This window comes from Pongo abelii, chromosome X (assembly GCF_028885655.2).
Source record: "Pongo abelii isolate AG06213 chromosome X, NHGRI_mPonAbe1-v2.0_pri, whole genome shotgun sequence".
Taxonomy (NCBI): domain Eukaryota; kingdom Metazoa; phylum Chordata; class Mammalia; order Primates; family Hominidae; genus Pongo; species Pongo abelii.
In genome coordinates, this window is record NC_072008.2 from 53326380 (window position 1) to 53342814 (window position 16435).

At 43.9% G+C, this 16435-nt stretch overlaps 1 pseudogene; it reads right to left on the bottom strand.

Moving 5' to 3' along the window:
* Window positions 1-2502: 2502 nt before the first annotated feature.
* LOC100457690 (actin, cytoplasmic 2-like) lies at window positions 2503-3616 on the bottom strand (annotated as a pseudogene).
* Window positions 3617-16435: the final 12819 nt, after the last annotated feature.

Here is a 16435-nt window from a genome sequence, read left to right on the forward strand (position 1 = left end):
GTGAAACCCCGTCCCTACCAAAAATGCAAAAATTAGCTGGATGTGGTGGTGCACTCCTGTAATCCCAGCTACTCAGGAGGCTGAGGCAGGAGAATCGCTTGAACCCGGGAGGCAGAGGTTGCAGTGAGCCAAGATCGCACCACTACCCTCCAGCCTGGGTAACGGAGCGAGACTCTGTCTCAAAAAAAAAAAAAAAAAAAAAAAAAAAAGTATATGCATTTACTGTATGACCCAACAATTCTGTTCCTGGGTACAATAAATCCCAGGGAAGTACACAGATATATAAGGGGCCATATGCAAGGGTGTTCATCACACATTAAGCACAAAAAGGCCAAAAACAAAATGTATGTCCCTCCAAATTAGAAGTTTCCAAGGGCAAAAAAAGCACAAGCCTTCTCTTATTAAAGTAGAGATTCCTAGCCTGTGTGCCCAGGTACCCGACAGTGCTGCATTTCAGTTCCAGGGGTGAGAGGTATCAATAGTTATAATTTTTTAAATAATGATAAATGTTTTTAAAGTATCTCTAACATTTGCAACTGTGTTTTTCTAGTTTAAAATTATTTTGAAGTCCAGGCGTGGTGGCTCACGCCTGTAATCCCAGCACTTTGGGAGGCTGAGGCAGGTGGATCACTTGAGGTTAGGAGTTCGAGACCAGCCTGACCAACATGATGAAGCCCCGTCTCTACTAAAAATACAAAATTAGCCAGACGTGGTGGTGCATGCCTATAATCCTAGCTACTCAGGAAGCTGAGGCAGGAGAATCACTCGAACCCAGGAGCCAGAGGTTGCAGTGAGCCGAGATCGCGCCATTGCACTCTAGCCTGGGCAACAAAAGCGAAACTCCATCTCAAAAATAAAATAAGTAAAATAAAATTATTTTTAAATTATATTTGAACAGTGTGGTGTTTCACACAGTTCCCTCTTTGAACGTCTTGGTCCAGTGCAAGATCTAGTGCTTAGCTCCTACTACCAGAGAGGGGCTGTGTGGGGGCTGCAGTATACAGCACTTCTCTGACCTTCTGTGGGAATCATTCGACTTAACCTGATTTTTGCCTTGCCCCTGCTCATCACGATACTTTGTTGGTGTGCATATGTGTAGTATTTAAATACTTTATTAGATTCAATCTGCTCTTTTCACAATTTTTTCTGGTAACATGGAAGCTACATCTTTTATTATCAGAATCAGCATCTATTATTAGGTGCTGCTTTAAAGGAACATAACTGATTTCATTTTCTTAGTTGGTATTTCCCCCATTGTTTTACCTTCCCTCCCTCCCTTCCTCTTTCCTTTCTTCTTTCTCTCTGTCCCTCATTCTTTCTTGCTCTCACTCTCCCTCTCCAGTTGCTCGTTCTCCCACTCTCTGTTATTGAATTTTTTTTTTTAACTGCAGCACTTTTATTTTTCTTTACACAATGACGTGTTGCTGGGGCCTAATGTTCTCACATAACAGTAGAAAATCAAAATTTGTTGTCATCTCTTTAAAGAATTTAGAATTATGTACAAAAAAACCTTACATAAATTAAAAGGATGAATATATTTACAGGTGTAAATCCAAACCGCTTCCAACTCAAGGCAAGTAACAGCCCACGGTGTTCTGGCAGGAAAACATCAGCTAAGAAAGGAAACTGGGTCCTATGGCTTGGACTTTCCAACTCTGACAGACCAGCAGGACAGAAACAACTGGTTCAGGAGCCCTTGCCAGCCTCTAGAGAAATCCCAGAACACTCAGCCCTGACACATTAATACCCTGCACATATTGGAGACTGCTGGCCACGCATACTCACCAAGCCACAGACTTGTCTTCCACAAGCACATTCTTACCTCAGCCACAAAGTGGCCAAGCCACATGTACTAAAGGTTGAAATCAGAGACATGTACAGGGTATTAAACACATTACCAAGGGGAACAGTTAACTTCAATATAACTTGAATAGAAAGTCAAAATCAGCAACAAGTCTACAATCCAGTGCTGATATCAGATACAAGCTTCAAGGACAACTTTGTTTGTATGTTTTTTTTTTTTTTTTTTTTGCTTTTTTTTTTTGAGACGGAGTCTCACCCTGTTGCCCAGGCTGGAGTGCAGTGGTGCAGTCTCGGCTCACCACAGCCTCCGCCTCCCAGGTTCAAGCGATTCTCCTGCCTCAGCCTCCCCAGTAGCTGGGATTATAGGCGAATGCCACCATGCCTGGCTAATTTTTGTATTTTTAGTAGAGACGGGGTTTCAGCATGTTGGCCAGGCCGGTTTCGAAATCCTGACCTTGTGATCCACCCATCTCAGCCTCCCAGAGTGCTGGGATTATAGGCATGAGCCACCACACCTGACCACAAATTTCTTTTTGAAGGCTTATTCCAGTTTTGTGAGGCTAGCATGAGGTGTATGCATTTGCCAGGGGCAAATTTATACTGCTGAATTAACCCATGCAACAAATCTGCACATCTGCTCGCAGTCCATTTAGAGGCATTTGCGGTGGACGATGGGCCAGACTCGTCATACATACCTGATTGCTAATCCACATGCTTGCAGTCCATTTAGAGGCATTTGCAGTGGATGATGGAGGGGCCACATACCCAATTGCTAATCCACATCTGCTGGAAGGTGGACAGTGAGGCCAGGATGGAACCACCAATCCACACCGAGTACTTGTGCTCTGGGGGCATGATGATCTTGATCTTCATAGTGCTGGATGCCAGCGCGGTGATGCCAGGGCACATGGTGGTGCTGCTGGACAGCACTGTGTTGGCGTACAGGACTTCGCGGATGTCCATGTCACACTTCATGATGGAGTTGAAGGTGGTCTTGTGGATGCCGCAGGAGTCCATGCCCAAGGAGGAAGGCTGGAACAGCACCTGCAGACACCAGAACCACTTGTTGCCGATGGTGATGACCTGACCTGGCCATCAGGCAGCTCGTAGCTCTTCTCCAGGGAGGAGGAGGATGTGGCAGTGGCCATCTCCTGCTCGATGTCCAGGGCGATGTACCACAGCTTCTCGTTGATGTCACGCACAATCTCCTGCTTGGCCGTGATGGTGAAGCTCAGTGAGGATCTTCATGAGGTAGTTGGTCAGGTCCTGGCCAGCCAGGTCCAGACGCAGGATGGTGTGAGGGGAGGGCGTGGCCCTCGTAGATGGGCACCATGTGGGTGACCCTGTCTCCAGAGTCCATGACAATGCCAGTGATGCGCCCAGAGGCTTAGAGGGACAACACAGCCTGGATGGCCACATACATGGCTGGGGTGTTGAAGGTCTCAAACGTGATCTGAGTCATCTTTTCTCTGTTGGCCTTGGGGTTCAAGGGGCCTCGGTCAGCAGCACTGGGTGCTTCTCTGGGGCTATGCACAGCTCGTTGTAGAAGGTGTGGTGCCAGATATTCTCCATGTCATCCCAGATGCTGATGATGCCATGCTCGATAGGGTACTTCAGGGTCAGGATGTCGTGCTTGCTCTGGGCCTCATGGCCCATGTAGGCATCCTTCTGGCCCATGCCCACCATCACACCCTGGTGTCGGGGGCACCTGATGGAGGGGAACACAGCTCAGGGGCCATCCATCCCCAGCAAAGCCAGCTTTGCACATGCCAGAGCCATTGTCAATGACGAGCGCGGTGATCTCTATTTCCATTGCAACCTGTGGAGGAGCAGGGCGGCGGAGCCATGAGAAGACACAGTGTGGGGGCTGGTGGCAGCAAGTGAGTGTATTACTGGATTTTGAAGTTAACAATTAGCCAAATACTGATTTTTGATGGAAATTTATTCTGAATTATTTTCTTTTAGTAAAAGGAAAACATATAACAATAGAATTACTTAATTAAATTGATTCCTTGGCTGGGTGGCTACGCCTGTAATCCCAGCACTTTATGAGGCCGAGGAGGGTGGATTAGTTGAGGCCAGGAGTTCGAGACCAGCCTGGGAAACATGGCGAAACCCCACTTCTACTAAAAATTCAAAAATCAGCCAAGCATGGTGGTGCGTGCCTGTAGTCCCAGCTACCCAGGAGGCTGAGGCATGAGAATTGCTTGAGCCTGGGAGGCAGAGATTGCAGTGAGCCGAGATCATGCCACTGCACTCCAGCCTGGGCAGCAGAGCCAGACTCTGTCTCAAAAACAAAAAATCTGTCTAGGCTGGGCATGGTGGCTCACGCCTGTAATCCCAGCACTTTGGGAGGCTGAGGCAAGTGGATCACCTGAGGTCAGGAGTTTGAGACCAACCTGGCCAACATGGTGAAACCCTGTCTCTCCTAAAAATACAAAAATTAGCCGAGCATGATGGTACATGCCTATAATCCCAGCTACTCAGGAGGCTGAGGCAGGAGAGTGGCTTGAACCTGAGAGGCGGAGGTTGCAGTCAGCCTAGATTGCACCACTGTAAAGAAAAGAAAAGAAAAAAAAAGTCCATACATGAGTGTAAGGAATACTTTGTGAATTTTTAGGCTTTTTATTAACCACCAGAGAATATTTACTATACCTGGGTGTTTTTTAAAGAATACTGTTTTTATTCTGAAATAAGTAGGCCATTTTGCATATTATCAGCCAGCGTCCCTTACACAATTTATTTCATGTAATTTTCATCTTTCCCATGTAAATCTCAGTTCAGCCACTTAGTGGATCCAAGTCTCCAGGCAGCTGCCTTAGTCTTTCTGTGTCTCAAGTACTTTTAATCCATATTGTACAGTAAGGTGAATTTATAGATTTCAAGATCTATAAATTCTATAGACCTATAGGTGAATTTCGGGTGGAGCCAAGATGGCCAAATAGGAACAGCTCCAGTCTGCAGCTCCTAGCATGAGCAACGCAGAAGACAGTTGATTTCTGCATTTCCAACTGAGGTACCGGGTTCATCTCACTGGGCAGTGTCTGACAGTGGGTGCAGGAAAGTGGGTGCAGCGCACTGAGCGTGAGCTGAAGCAGGGCGAGGCATCACCTCACCCGGGAAGTGCAAGGGATCAGGGAATTCCCATTCCTAGTCAAAGAAAGGGGTGACAGATGGCATCTGGAAAATAGGGTCACTCCCACCCTAATACTGCGCTTTTCCAACAGTCTTAGCAAACGGCACACCAGGAGATTATATCCCGTGCCTGGCTCGGAGGGTCCTACGCCCATGGAGTCTCACTGATTGCTAGCACAGCAGTCTGAGCTCAAACTGCAAGGTGGCAGCGAGGCTGGGGGAGGGGCGCCTGCCATTCCTGAGGCTTGAGTAGGTAAAGTGGCCCAGAAGCTCGAACTGGGTGGAGCCCACTGCAGCTCAAGGAGGCCTGCCTGCCTCTGTAGACTCCGCCTCTGGGGGCAGGGCATTGCCAAACAAAAGGCAGCAGAATCCTCTGCAGACTTAAATGTCCCTGTCTGACAGCTTTGAAGAGAGTAGTGGTTCTCCCAGCACGCAGCTGGAGATCTGAGAACGGAGAGACTGCCTCCTCAAGTGCGTCCCTGACCCCTGAGTAGCCTAACTGGGAGGCACCCCCCAGTAGGGGCAGACTGACACCTCACACGGCCGGGTACTCCTCTGAGACAAAACTTCCAGAGGAACGATCAGGCAGCAACATTTGCTGTTCACCAATATCTGCTGTTCTGCAGCCTCTGCTGCTGATACCCAGGCAAACAGGGTCTGGAGTGGACCTCCAGCAAACTCCAACATTCCTGCAGCTGAGGGTCCTGACTGTTAGAAGGAAAACTAACAAACAGAAAGGACATCCACACCAAAACCCCATCTGTATGTCACCATCATCAAAGACCAAAGGTAGATAAAACCACAAAGATGGGGGAAAAAACAGAGCAGAAAAACCGGAAACTCTAAAAATCAGAGTGCCTCTCCTCCTCTAAAGGAACCCAGCTCCTCACCAGCAATGGAACAAAGCTGGATGGAGAATGACGAGTTGAGAGAAGGCTTCAGACAATCAAACTACTCCGAGCTAAAAGAGGAAGTTCGAACCCATGGCAAAGAAGTTAAAAACCTTGAAAAAAAATTAGACGAATGGCTAACTAGAATAACCAATGCAGAGAAGTCCTTAAAGGACCTGATGGAGCTGAAAACCAAGGCACGAGAACTACGTGACGAATGCACAAGCCTCAGTAGCCGATTCGATCAACTGGAAGAAAGGTTATCAGTGATGGAAGATCAAATGAATGAAATGAAGTGAGAAGAGAAATTTAGAGAAAAAAGAATAAAAAGAAACGAACAAAGCCTCCAAGAAATATGGGACTATGTGAAAAGACCAAATCTACGTCTGATTGGTGTACCTGAAAGTGACGGGGAGAGTGGAACCAAGTTGGAAAACACCCTGCAGGATATTATCCAGGAGAACTTCCCCAATCTAGCAAGGCAGGCCAACATTCAAATTCAGAAAATACAGAGAACGCCACAAAGGTACTCCTCGAGAAGAGCAACTCCGAGACACATAATTGTCAGATTCACCAAAGTTGAAATGAAGGAAAAGATGTTAAGGACAGCCAGAGAGAAAGGTCGGGTTACCCACAAAGGGAATCCCATCAGACTAACAGCTGATCTCTCGGCAGAAACTCTACAAGCCAGAAGAGAGTGGGGGCCAACATTCAACGTTCTTAAAGAAAAGAATTTTCAACCCAGAGTTTCATATCCAGCCAAACTAAGCTTCATAAGTGAAGGAGAAATAAAATCCTTTACAGACAAGCAAATGCTGAGAGTTTTTGTCACCACCAGGCCTGCCCTAAAAGAGCTCCTGAAGGAAGCACTAAACATGGAAAGGAACAACTGGTACCAGCCACTGCAAAAACATGCCAAATTGTAAAGACCATTGAGGCTAGGAAGCAACTGCATCAACTAATGAGCAAAATAACCAGCTAACATCATAATGACAGGATCAAATTCACACATAACAATACTAACCTTAAATGTAACTGGGCTAAATGCTCCAATTAAAAGACACAGACTGGCAAATTGGATAAAGAGTCAAGACCTATCAGTGTGCTGTATTCAGGAAACCCATCTCTCCTGCAGAGACACACATAGGCTCAAAATAAAGGGATGGAGGAAGATCTACCAAGCAAATGGAAAACAAAAAAAGGCAGGGGTTGCAATCCTAGTCTCTGATCAAACAGACTTTAAACCAACAAAGATCAAAAGAGACAAAGAAGGCCATTACATAATGGTAAAGGGATCAATTCAACAAGAAGAGCTAACTATCCTAAATATATACGCACCCAATACAAGAGCACCCAGATTCATAAAGCAAGTCCTTAGAGACCTACAAAGAGACTTAGACTCCCACACAATAATAATGGGAGACTTTAACACTCCACTGTCAACATTAGACAGATCAACGAGAAAGAAAGTTAACAAGGATATCCAGGAATTGAACTCAGCTCTGCACCAAGCAGACCTAATAGACATCTACAGAACTCTCCACCCCAAATCAACAGACTATACATTCTTCTCAGCACCACACCACACATATTCCAAAGTTGACCACATAGTTGGAAGTAAAGCACTCCTCAGCAAATGTAAAAGAACAGAAATTATAACAAACTGTCTCTCAGACCACAGTGCAATCAAACTAGAACTCAGGATTAAGAAACTCCCTCAAAACCGCTCAACTACATGGAAACTGAACAACCTGCTCCTGAATGACTACTGGGTACATAACGAAATGAAGGCAGAAATAAAGATGTTCTTTGAAACCAACGAGAACAAAGACACAACATACCAGAATCTCTGGGACACATTCAAAGCATTGTGTAGAGGGAAATTTATAGCACTAAATGCCCACAACAGAAAGCAGGAAAGATCTAAAATTGACATCCTAACATCACAATTAACTAGAGAAGCCAGAGCAAACACATTCAAAAGCTAGCAGAAGGCAAGAAATAACTAAGATCAGAGCAGAACTGAAGGAAATAGAGACACAAAAAACCCTTCAAAAAATCAGTGAATCCAGGAGCTGGTTTTTTGAAAAGATCAACAAAATTGATAGACCACTAACAAGACTAATAAAGAAGAAAAGAGAGAAGAATCAAATAGACGCAATAAAAAATGAGAAAGGGGATATCACCACCAATCCCACAGAAATACAAACTACCATCAGAGAATACTATAAACACCTCTATGCAAATAAACTAGAAAATCTAGAAGAAATGGATAAATTCCTCGACACATACACCCTCCCAAAACTAAGCCAGGAAGAAGTTGAATCTCTGAATAGACCAATAACAGGAGCTGAAATTGAGGCAATAATTAATAGCCTACCAACCAAAAAATGTCCAGGACCAGATGGATTCACAGCTGAATTCTACCAGAGGTACAAGGAGGAGCTGGTACCATTCCTTCTGAAACTATTCCAATCAACAGAAAAAGAGAGAATCCTCCCTAACTCATTTTATGAGGCCAGCATCATCCTGATACCAAAGCCTGGCAGAGACACAACATAAAAAGAGAATTTTAGACCAATATCCCTGATGAACATTGATGCAAAAATCCTCAATAAAATACTGGCAAACCGAATCCAGCAGCACATCAAAAAGCTTATCCACCGTGATCAAGTGGGCTTCATCCCTGGGATGCAAGGCTGGTTCAACATACGCAAATCAATAAACATAATCCAGCATATAAACAGCACCAATGACAAAAAACACATGATTATCTCAATAGATGCAGAAAAGGCCTTTGACAAAATTCAACAGCCTTCATGCTAAAAACTCTCAATAAATTAGGTATTGATGGGACGTATCTCAAAATAATAAGAGCTATCTATGACAAACCCACGGCCAATATCATACTGAATGGGCAACAACTGGAAGCATTCCCTTTGAAAACTGGCACAAGACAGGGATGCCCTCTCTCACCACTCCTATTCAACATAGTGTTGGAAGTTCTGGCCAGAGCAATCAGGCAGGAGAAAGAAATAAAGGGTATTCAATTAGGAAAAGAGGAAGTCAAATTGTCCCTGTTTGCAGATGACATGATTGTATATCTAGAAAACCCCATCGTCTCAGCCCAAAATCTCCTTAAGCTGATAGGCAACTTAAGCAAAGTCTCAGGATACAAAATCAATGTGCAAAAATCACAAGCATTCTTATACACCAATAACAGACAAACAGACAGCCAAATCATGAGTGAACTCCCATTGATAGACCGCTAGCAAGACTAATAAAGAAGAGAGAAGAATCAAATAGATGCAATAAAAAATGATAAAGGGGATATCACCACCGATCCCACAGAAATGCAAACTACCATCAGAGAATACTATAAACACCTCTATGCAAATAAACTAGAAAATCGAGAAGAAATGGATAAATTCCTCGACACATACACTCTCCCAAGACTAAACCAGGAAGTTGAATCTTTGAATAGACCAATAACAGGCTCAGAAATTGAGGCAATAATTAAATGCAGGATGACGCTTCAAAGAGAATAAAATACCTAGGAATCCAACTTACAAGGGGTGTGAAGGACCTCTTCAAGGAGAACTACAAACCCCTGCTCAACGAAATAAAAGAGGTTGCAAACAAATGGAAGAACATTCCATGCTCATGGATGGGAAGAGTCAATACCGTGAAAATGGCCATACTGCCCAAGGTAATTTATAGATTCAATGCCATCCCCATCAAGCTACCAATGACTTTCTTCACAGAATTGGAAAACACTTCTTTAAAGTTTATATGGAACCAAAAAAGAGCCCGCATGGCCAAGTCAATCCTAAGCCAAAAGAACAAAGCTGAAGGCACCACGCTACCTGACTTCAAACTATACTACAAGGCTATAGTAACCAAAACAGCATGGTACTGGTACCAAAACAGAGATATAGACCAATGGAACACAACAGAGCCCTAAGAAATAATGCTGCATATCTACAACCATCTGATCTTTGACAAACCTGACAAAAACAAGAAATGGGGAAAGGATTCCCTATTTAATAAATGGTGCTGGGAAAACTGGCTAGCCTTATGTAGAAAGCTGAAACTGGATCCCTTCCTTACACCTTATACAAAAATTAATTCACGATGGATTAAAGACTTAAATGTTAGACCTGAAACCATAAAAACCCTAGAAGAAAACCTAGGCAATACCATTCAGGACATAGGCATGGGCAAGAACTTCATGTCTAAAACACCAAAAGCAATGGCAACAAAAGCCAAAATTGACAAGTGGGATCTAATTAAACTCAAGAGCTTCTGCACAGCAAAAGAAACTACCATCAGAGTGAACAGGCAACCTACAGAATGGGAGAAAATTTTTGCAATCTACTCCTCTGACAAAGAGCTAATATCCAGAATCTACAATGAACTCCAACAAATTTACAAGAAAAAAACAACCCCATCAAAAAGTGAGCAAAGGATATGAACAGACACTTCTCAAAAGAAGACATTTATGCAGCCAAAGGACACATGAAAAAATGCTCATCGTCACTGGCCATCAGAGAAATGCAAATCAAAACCACAGTGAGATACCATCTCACACCAGTTAGAATGGCAATCATTAAAAAGTCAGGAAACAACAGGTGCTGGAGAGGATGTGGAGAAATAGGAACACTTTTACACTGTTGGTGGGACTGTAAACTGGTTCAACCATTGTGGAAGTCAATGTGGCAATTCCTCAGGGATCTAGAACTAGAAATACCATTTTACCCAGCAATCCCATTACTGGGTATATACCCAAAGGATTATAAATCATGCTGCTATAAAGACACATGCACACGTATGTTTATTGCAGCACTATTCACAATAGCAAAGACTTGGAACCAACCCAAATGTCCAACAATGCTAGACTTGATTAAGAAAATATGGCACATGTACACCATGGAATATTATGCAGCCATAAAAATGATGAATTCATGTCCTTTGTAGGGTAATGGATGAAGCTGGAAACCATCATTCTCAGCAAACTATCGCAAGGACAAAAAACCAAACACCACATGTTCTCACTCATAGGTGGGAATTGAACAATGAGAACACATGGACACAGAAAGGGGAACATCACACACCGGGGCCTGTTCTGGGGTGGGGGCAGGGGGGAGGGATAGCATTAGGAGATATACCTAATGTTAAATGACGAGTTAATGGGTGCAGCACACCAACATGGCACATGTATACATATGTAACTAACCTGCACTTTGTGCACATGTACCCTAATACTTAAAGTATAATTTTAAAAAAAAGTGAAAAAAAAAAAGATCTATAGGTGAATTTATAGATTTCAGGATTACACCTGGGTTTTTTTTAAATGTTTCAGTGCAATTTACTTTAAAGGACTCTTAATGCATTTAAATTTTATTTTTAAATGCATTAAAATTTAAATTTTTTAACATTTAAAACATTAATTTTTTAACAATTAAAATTAATTTTTCTGTTTTGTGGAGACTGGGTCTCTCTATGTTGCCAGAGCTAGTCTTGAACTCCTGGCCTCAAGAGATCCTGCTGCCTCAGCCTCCCAAAGTGCTGGGATACAGGCACGAGCCACTATGCCTGGCCAAAATTAATTTTTGAGCCCAACACGGTGGCCCACACCTGTAGTCCCAGTTACTCAGGAGGCTGAGGCAAGAAGATTGCTTGAGTCCAGGAGTTTGAGTTTGTGGCGTACAACGATTGTGCCTGTGAATAGCCATTGTACTCAAGCCCGGGCAGTATAACTAGACCCCATCTCTAAGTAATAATGACTTTTTAGAACCTAACATGGAAATAGATTTAATTTATACAAATATTTATTTTCAAATCTGTATTAGGTTTCTCCAGGGAAACAGAATCAATAGGATATATATGAGAGAGCGAGCGAGAAAGACAGACAAAGATTCATTGTAGGGAGTCGGCTCACATGATAGTGTGGGTTGACAAGTCTCAATGTCTGCTAGGTGAGTTGTCAGGAGGAAGACCCAGGAGTACCAATGGTGTAGTTCCAGTTCAAAGGCTGGCAGACTCAAGACCCAGGAAGAGCTGTTTCCGTTCAAGTCTGAAGGGAAGAAAAAGCTGATGTTCTAGTTTGAAGGCAGTCAGGCAGGATAATTCACTCTTACTTTGGGGAGGGTAATCCTTTTTGTTCTATTCAGGCCTTCAACTGATTGGGTGAGGCCCACCCACATCAGGGAGAGCAATCTGCTTTACTCAGTCTACCAATTTAAATGTTCCTGTCACCCAGGAACACTCCCAAAGAAACCCCAGAATAATGTTTGACTAAATATCTGGGTACCCCAAGATCCAGTCAAGTTGACACATACAATTAACCATCACAAATCCATGCCTTGTGAACTTGGCACCCATATACACCTCCTTAAACCATATTTAATCTTCAAATGAAGACCATAACAAGGTCATAATTCCATCTAACATGATACAACTGTTCTACCTACAACCGAAAATGCACTAACCTTTTCCCCAGAAAAAGAGGTAAAGTCCTTCACTAATGTTAACTGTTTTCTTTGATATCCTGTAACTTAAATACCATGATGTAAAGTTAACAATTCTTAAATACTATTATTTAAAGCCAATACATCTTATGTTACATGACAAGGGGATAAGAGAAGGAAGAAAACAAAAGTATTTGATACATACAAACAAATATATTCATAACAAAATAAGCAGGAAATATGACAATTACAGCCCTTGTTTCTCTAACTGGTCACATGATAACTGATATTTATAACTACCTTCTTCCACTACCCATTCCATATTCTGTTTGCCTTCAGCAAGCAACTCAGCTAGTCATAGTTCTTTATTGGTAGGGTAACCCAAACCTTCATTGTTGTAGAATCTGGGCCATTAGTCCTGCCTAGGTTGGGTTGTTGTCGTTTTCCATTGACCTTAATCATAAGGGATGGTAACACTAAGAGATTCTCTAGAGTATTTCCTGTATTCTAGAATACTCTTCCTTCCCTCCATTGTGGAGTAGTATTCCAGTTTCCCCTTGGTAGACAGGATCAATCACTCCAACCAACACCACAACTCCCTTCTTTGCCTTAACTTCTAGCTCAATGGAATCGTTGTGTCTCCTGGTGGAAGCATTCCTCCCTTTGGAACTGAAACCTCTAGGCTAGCAGACCAAAAGATCTCTGTAACAGGAGGAGAAATTTTGCTAGTGGGTCACTAGGGTTGATAGGGACCCATTGATTTCCACCCATTGATTCATGGATCTGTGAATCCTGGCTGTGGGAGAAATAGCACCATATGTTAGATACAGATTCAGAGTATATACAGACTCCTGGAGAATCTTACCCTAGCTCTGCAAGGTATTGTAACCTAGTTGGCACTGTAACTGAATCTTCCAAAGGCCATTCCACCATTCTTTCAAGCCAGCTATTTCAGGGTGGTGGGGAACATGGTGAGAGCAGTGAATTCCATGAGCATGGGCCCATTGCTGCACTTCTTTGGCTGTGACGTTAGTTCCTTAACCAGAAGCAATGCTGTATGGAATATTATGATGGTGGATAAGGAATTCTGTAAGACCATGGATGGTAGTTTAGGCGGAAGCTTTGTGTGCATGGAAGGCAAACCAGTATCTAGAGTGTCTGTTCCAGTAAGGACAAAACATTGCTTCTTCCCTGATGGAAGCAATCCAGAGTAATCAACCAGATAACTGATCTCCCCAGGAATGACACCATATTGGAAACTCAGTGATAGTCTCTGCTAGTGGTAGATTAGACACTCAGCAGTGGTCATAGTCAGGTCGGCTTTCATGAGTGGGGGTGCATGTTGCTGATCCCATGCATAACCTCCATCCCTGGCACCATGGCCACTTTGTTCATGAACCCATTGGGCAATGAGGGGATAGCTGGGGAAAGAGGCTAACTGGTATCCACAGAAACGATTATTCTGTCCACTTGGCTATTAAAATCCTCCTCTGCTGAGGTCACCTTTGGTGAGGATTCACACAGGACATAAATATCTTCACTTTTTTTGACCCACATAAGGAAGTCTATCCGTATACCTTTTCCTCAAATTTCCTTGTCACTAGTTTTCCAACATGTTCCTCCCAAGTCCCTGACCATCTAACCAACCGTTCGTCACACCCCACAAATCAGTATATGATTGCATATTTATCCATTTCTCCTCCCAAGCAGAGTGAACAACTAGGTGCACTGTTTGGGAGTTCTGCCCACTGGGAGGATTTCCTTTCACTGTCCTTCAGGGACGTCCTAGGAAGAGGTGATAGTGCTGCAGCTGTCCACTTTGGGGTGGTGCCTACCTACCATGCAGAACCATCTGTAAACCAGGCCCAAGTCTTCTCTTCCTCTGTCAGCTGACTGTAGGGAACTCCCCATGAGGCCACAGGTGCAGACTGGGAGAGAGAAGACTGTGTATCAGGAGTGGAGACCATGAGCATTTGGGCCACTTCTTCATGTAGCTTGTGCCTTCAGGGCCTGCTCAGGCCCCATCACATATTTACCATTTCCATTTGGTGATGGAGCACTGGTGTGCACACCCAACTTTATGGCTTGGTGGGTCAGATAACATGATCTGGGCTTGGTGGCCCAGATCATGATGGGCAGCTCAGGTCACATGGTAACTTGGGGGCCTATGGTCAAGTGTTGTTTCTACTAAAACCCAGTAGCAGATCAAGAGCTGTTCTCAATAGGAGAGTGGTTATCTGCAGGAGATGGCAAGTCTTTGCTCTAAAATCCTAAGGGCCTGAGCTGTGGTTCACCTATGGGGGCCTGCCAAGAGCTCCAAACAACATCCCTAAATGCCACTGTCATTTCAAGCACCACTGTCATTGGATCTGCTGGATCATATGCCGCAAGTGGCAGAGCAGCTTGCCTAGCAGCCTGGAGCTGTTACAGAGCCTTTTCTTATTCTGGACCCCACTCAAAACTAGCAGCTTCTCAGGTCGCTTCATAAATAGGCCAGAGTAACAAAGCCATATGAGGAATATGTTGCCTCCAAAATCCAAGGAGGTACTATGTATTAGTCTGTTCTCACACTGCTAATGAAGGTATATCTGAGACTGGGTAATTTATAAAGGAAAGAGATTTAATTGACTCCCAGTTCCACATGGCTGGGGAGGCCTCACAATCATAGTGGAAGGGGAATGAGGAGCAAAGTCACATCTTACATAGTGGCAGGCGAGAGAGCTTCTGCAGGAGAACTCCCATTGATAAAACCATCAGATCTCATGAGACTTATTTGCTACCACAGAATAGTATGGGGGAAACTGCCCCCATGATTCAATTAGCTCCACCTAGCCCCACCCTTGACACGTGGGGATGATTACAATTCAAAGTGAGATTTGGATGGGGACACAGCCAAACCATGTCACCCTACTAGGTGTTGTGCCTCATTTTTTGGTTTTAGAAGGGCCCAGATGCAACAACTTACGCTTCATTTTAGAGGGAATATCTCTGGCCAGGCACAGGGGTTCATGCCGGTAATCTTAGCACTTTGGGAGGCCAAGTCAGGCAGATCACTTGACCTTAAGAGTTTGAGACCAGCCTGCACAACATACTGAGACTCTGTCTCAAAAAAATTAAAAATTCAGGCTGGGCGTGGTGGCTCATGCCTGTAATCCCAGCACTTTGGGAGGCCGAGGCAGGCAGATCACTTGAGGTCAGGAGTTTGAGATCAGCCTGGCCAACATGGTGAAACCCCGTCTCTACTAAAAATACAAAAATTATCTGGGCATGGTGGTACACACCTGTAGTTCCAGCTACTTGGGAGGCTGAGGCAGGAGAATCACTTGAACCTGAGAGGCAGAGGTTGCAGTGAGCCTAGATTGTGCCACTGCACTCCAGCCTAGGCGACAAGAGTGAGACTCCATCTCAAAGCAAACAAAAAAATCAAATAGAAGGAGTATCTCAATATGCCCTACACCACTGAAGCCCTAGAAATTTCACTGAGGTAGAAGGCCCCTGGAGGTTTTTTCGGATTTATTTTCCACTTTCTGTCATGCAGCTATCTTACCAATGTCTAGAGTAGGTACTATTTCTCTCTCACTAAATCCGATCACCATAATCTCATTGATGTCATGGACCAGTGTGATATCTCTTGAAAGGGAAAAATGATCAAGATCCCACTGGGTGCAGTGGCTCATGCCTGTAATCCCAGCACTTTGGGAGGCCAATGAGGGAGGATTGCTTGAGCCCGGGAGTTTAAGACCAGCCTGGGCAATGTATTGAGACCCTGTTTCTACAAAAAAAAATTTAAAAATTAGCCATATGTGGTGATACATGCCTGGAGTCCTAGCTACTCAGGAAGCTGAAGTGGGAAGATTGTTTGAGCGTGGGACATTGGGGCTGCAATGTGCTCTGATCGTGCCGCTGCACTTCAGCCTGGGCAAGAGAATGAGACCTTGTCTCAAAAAAAAAAAAAAAAAAAAAAAAATCCCTGTGAACTAAATTACGACATAGTGTTGGAGAGTTGATGTACCCCTAATGTAGGCAGGGATGGTGTATTTCTGGCCTTTCCAAATGAAAGCAAACTACTTCTAATGGGTTTTATGGACAGGGATGGGGAAAAGGGCATTTGCCAGATCAATAGCTGTATACCAAGTA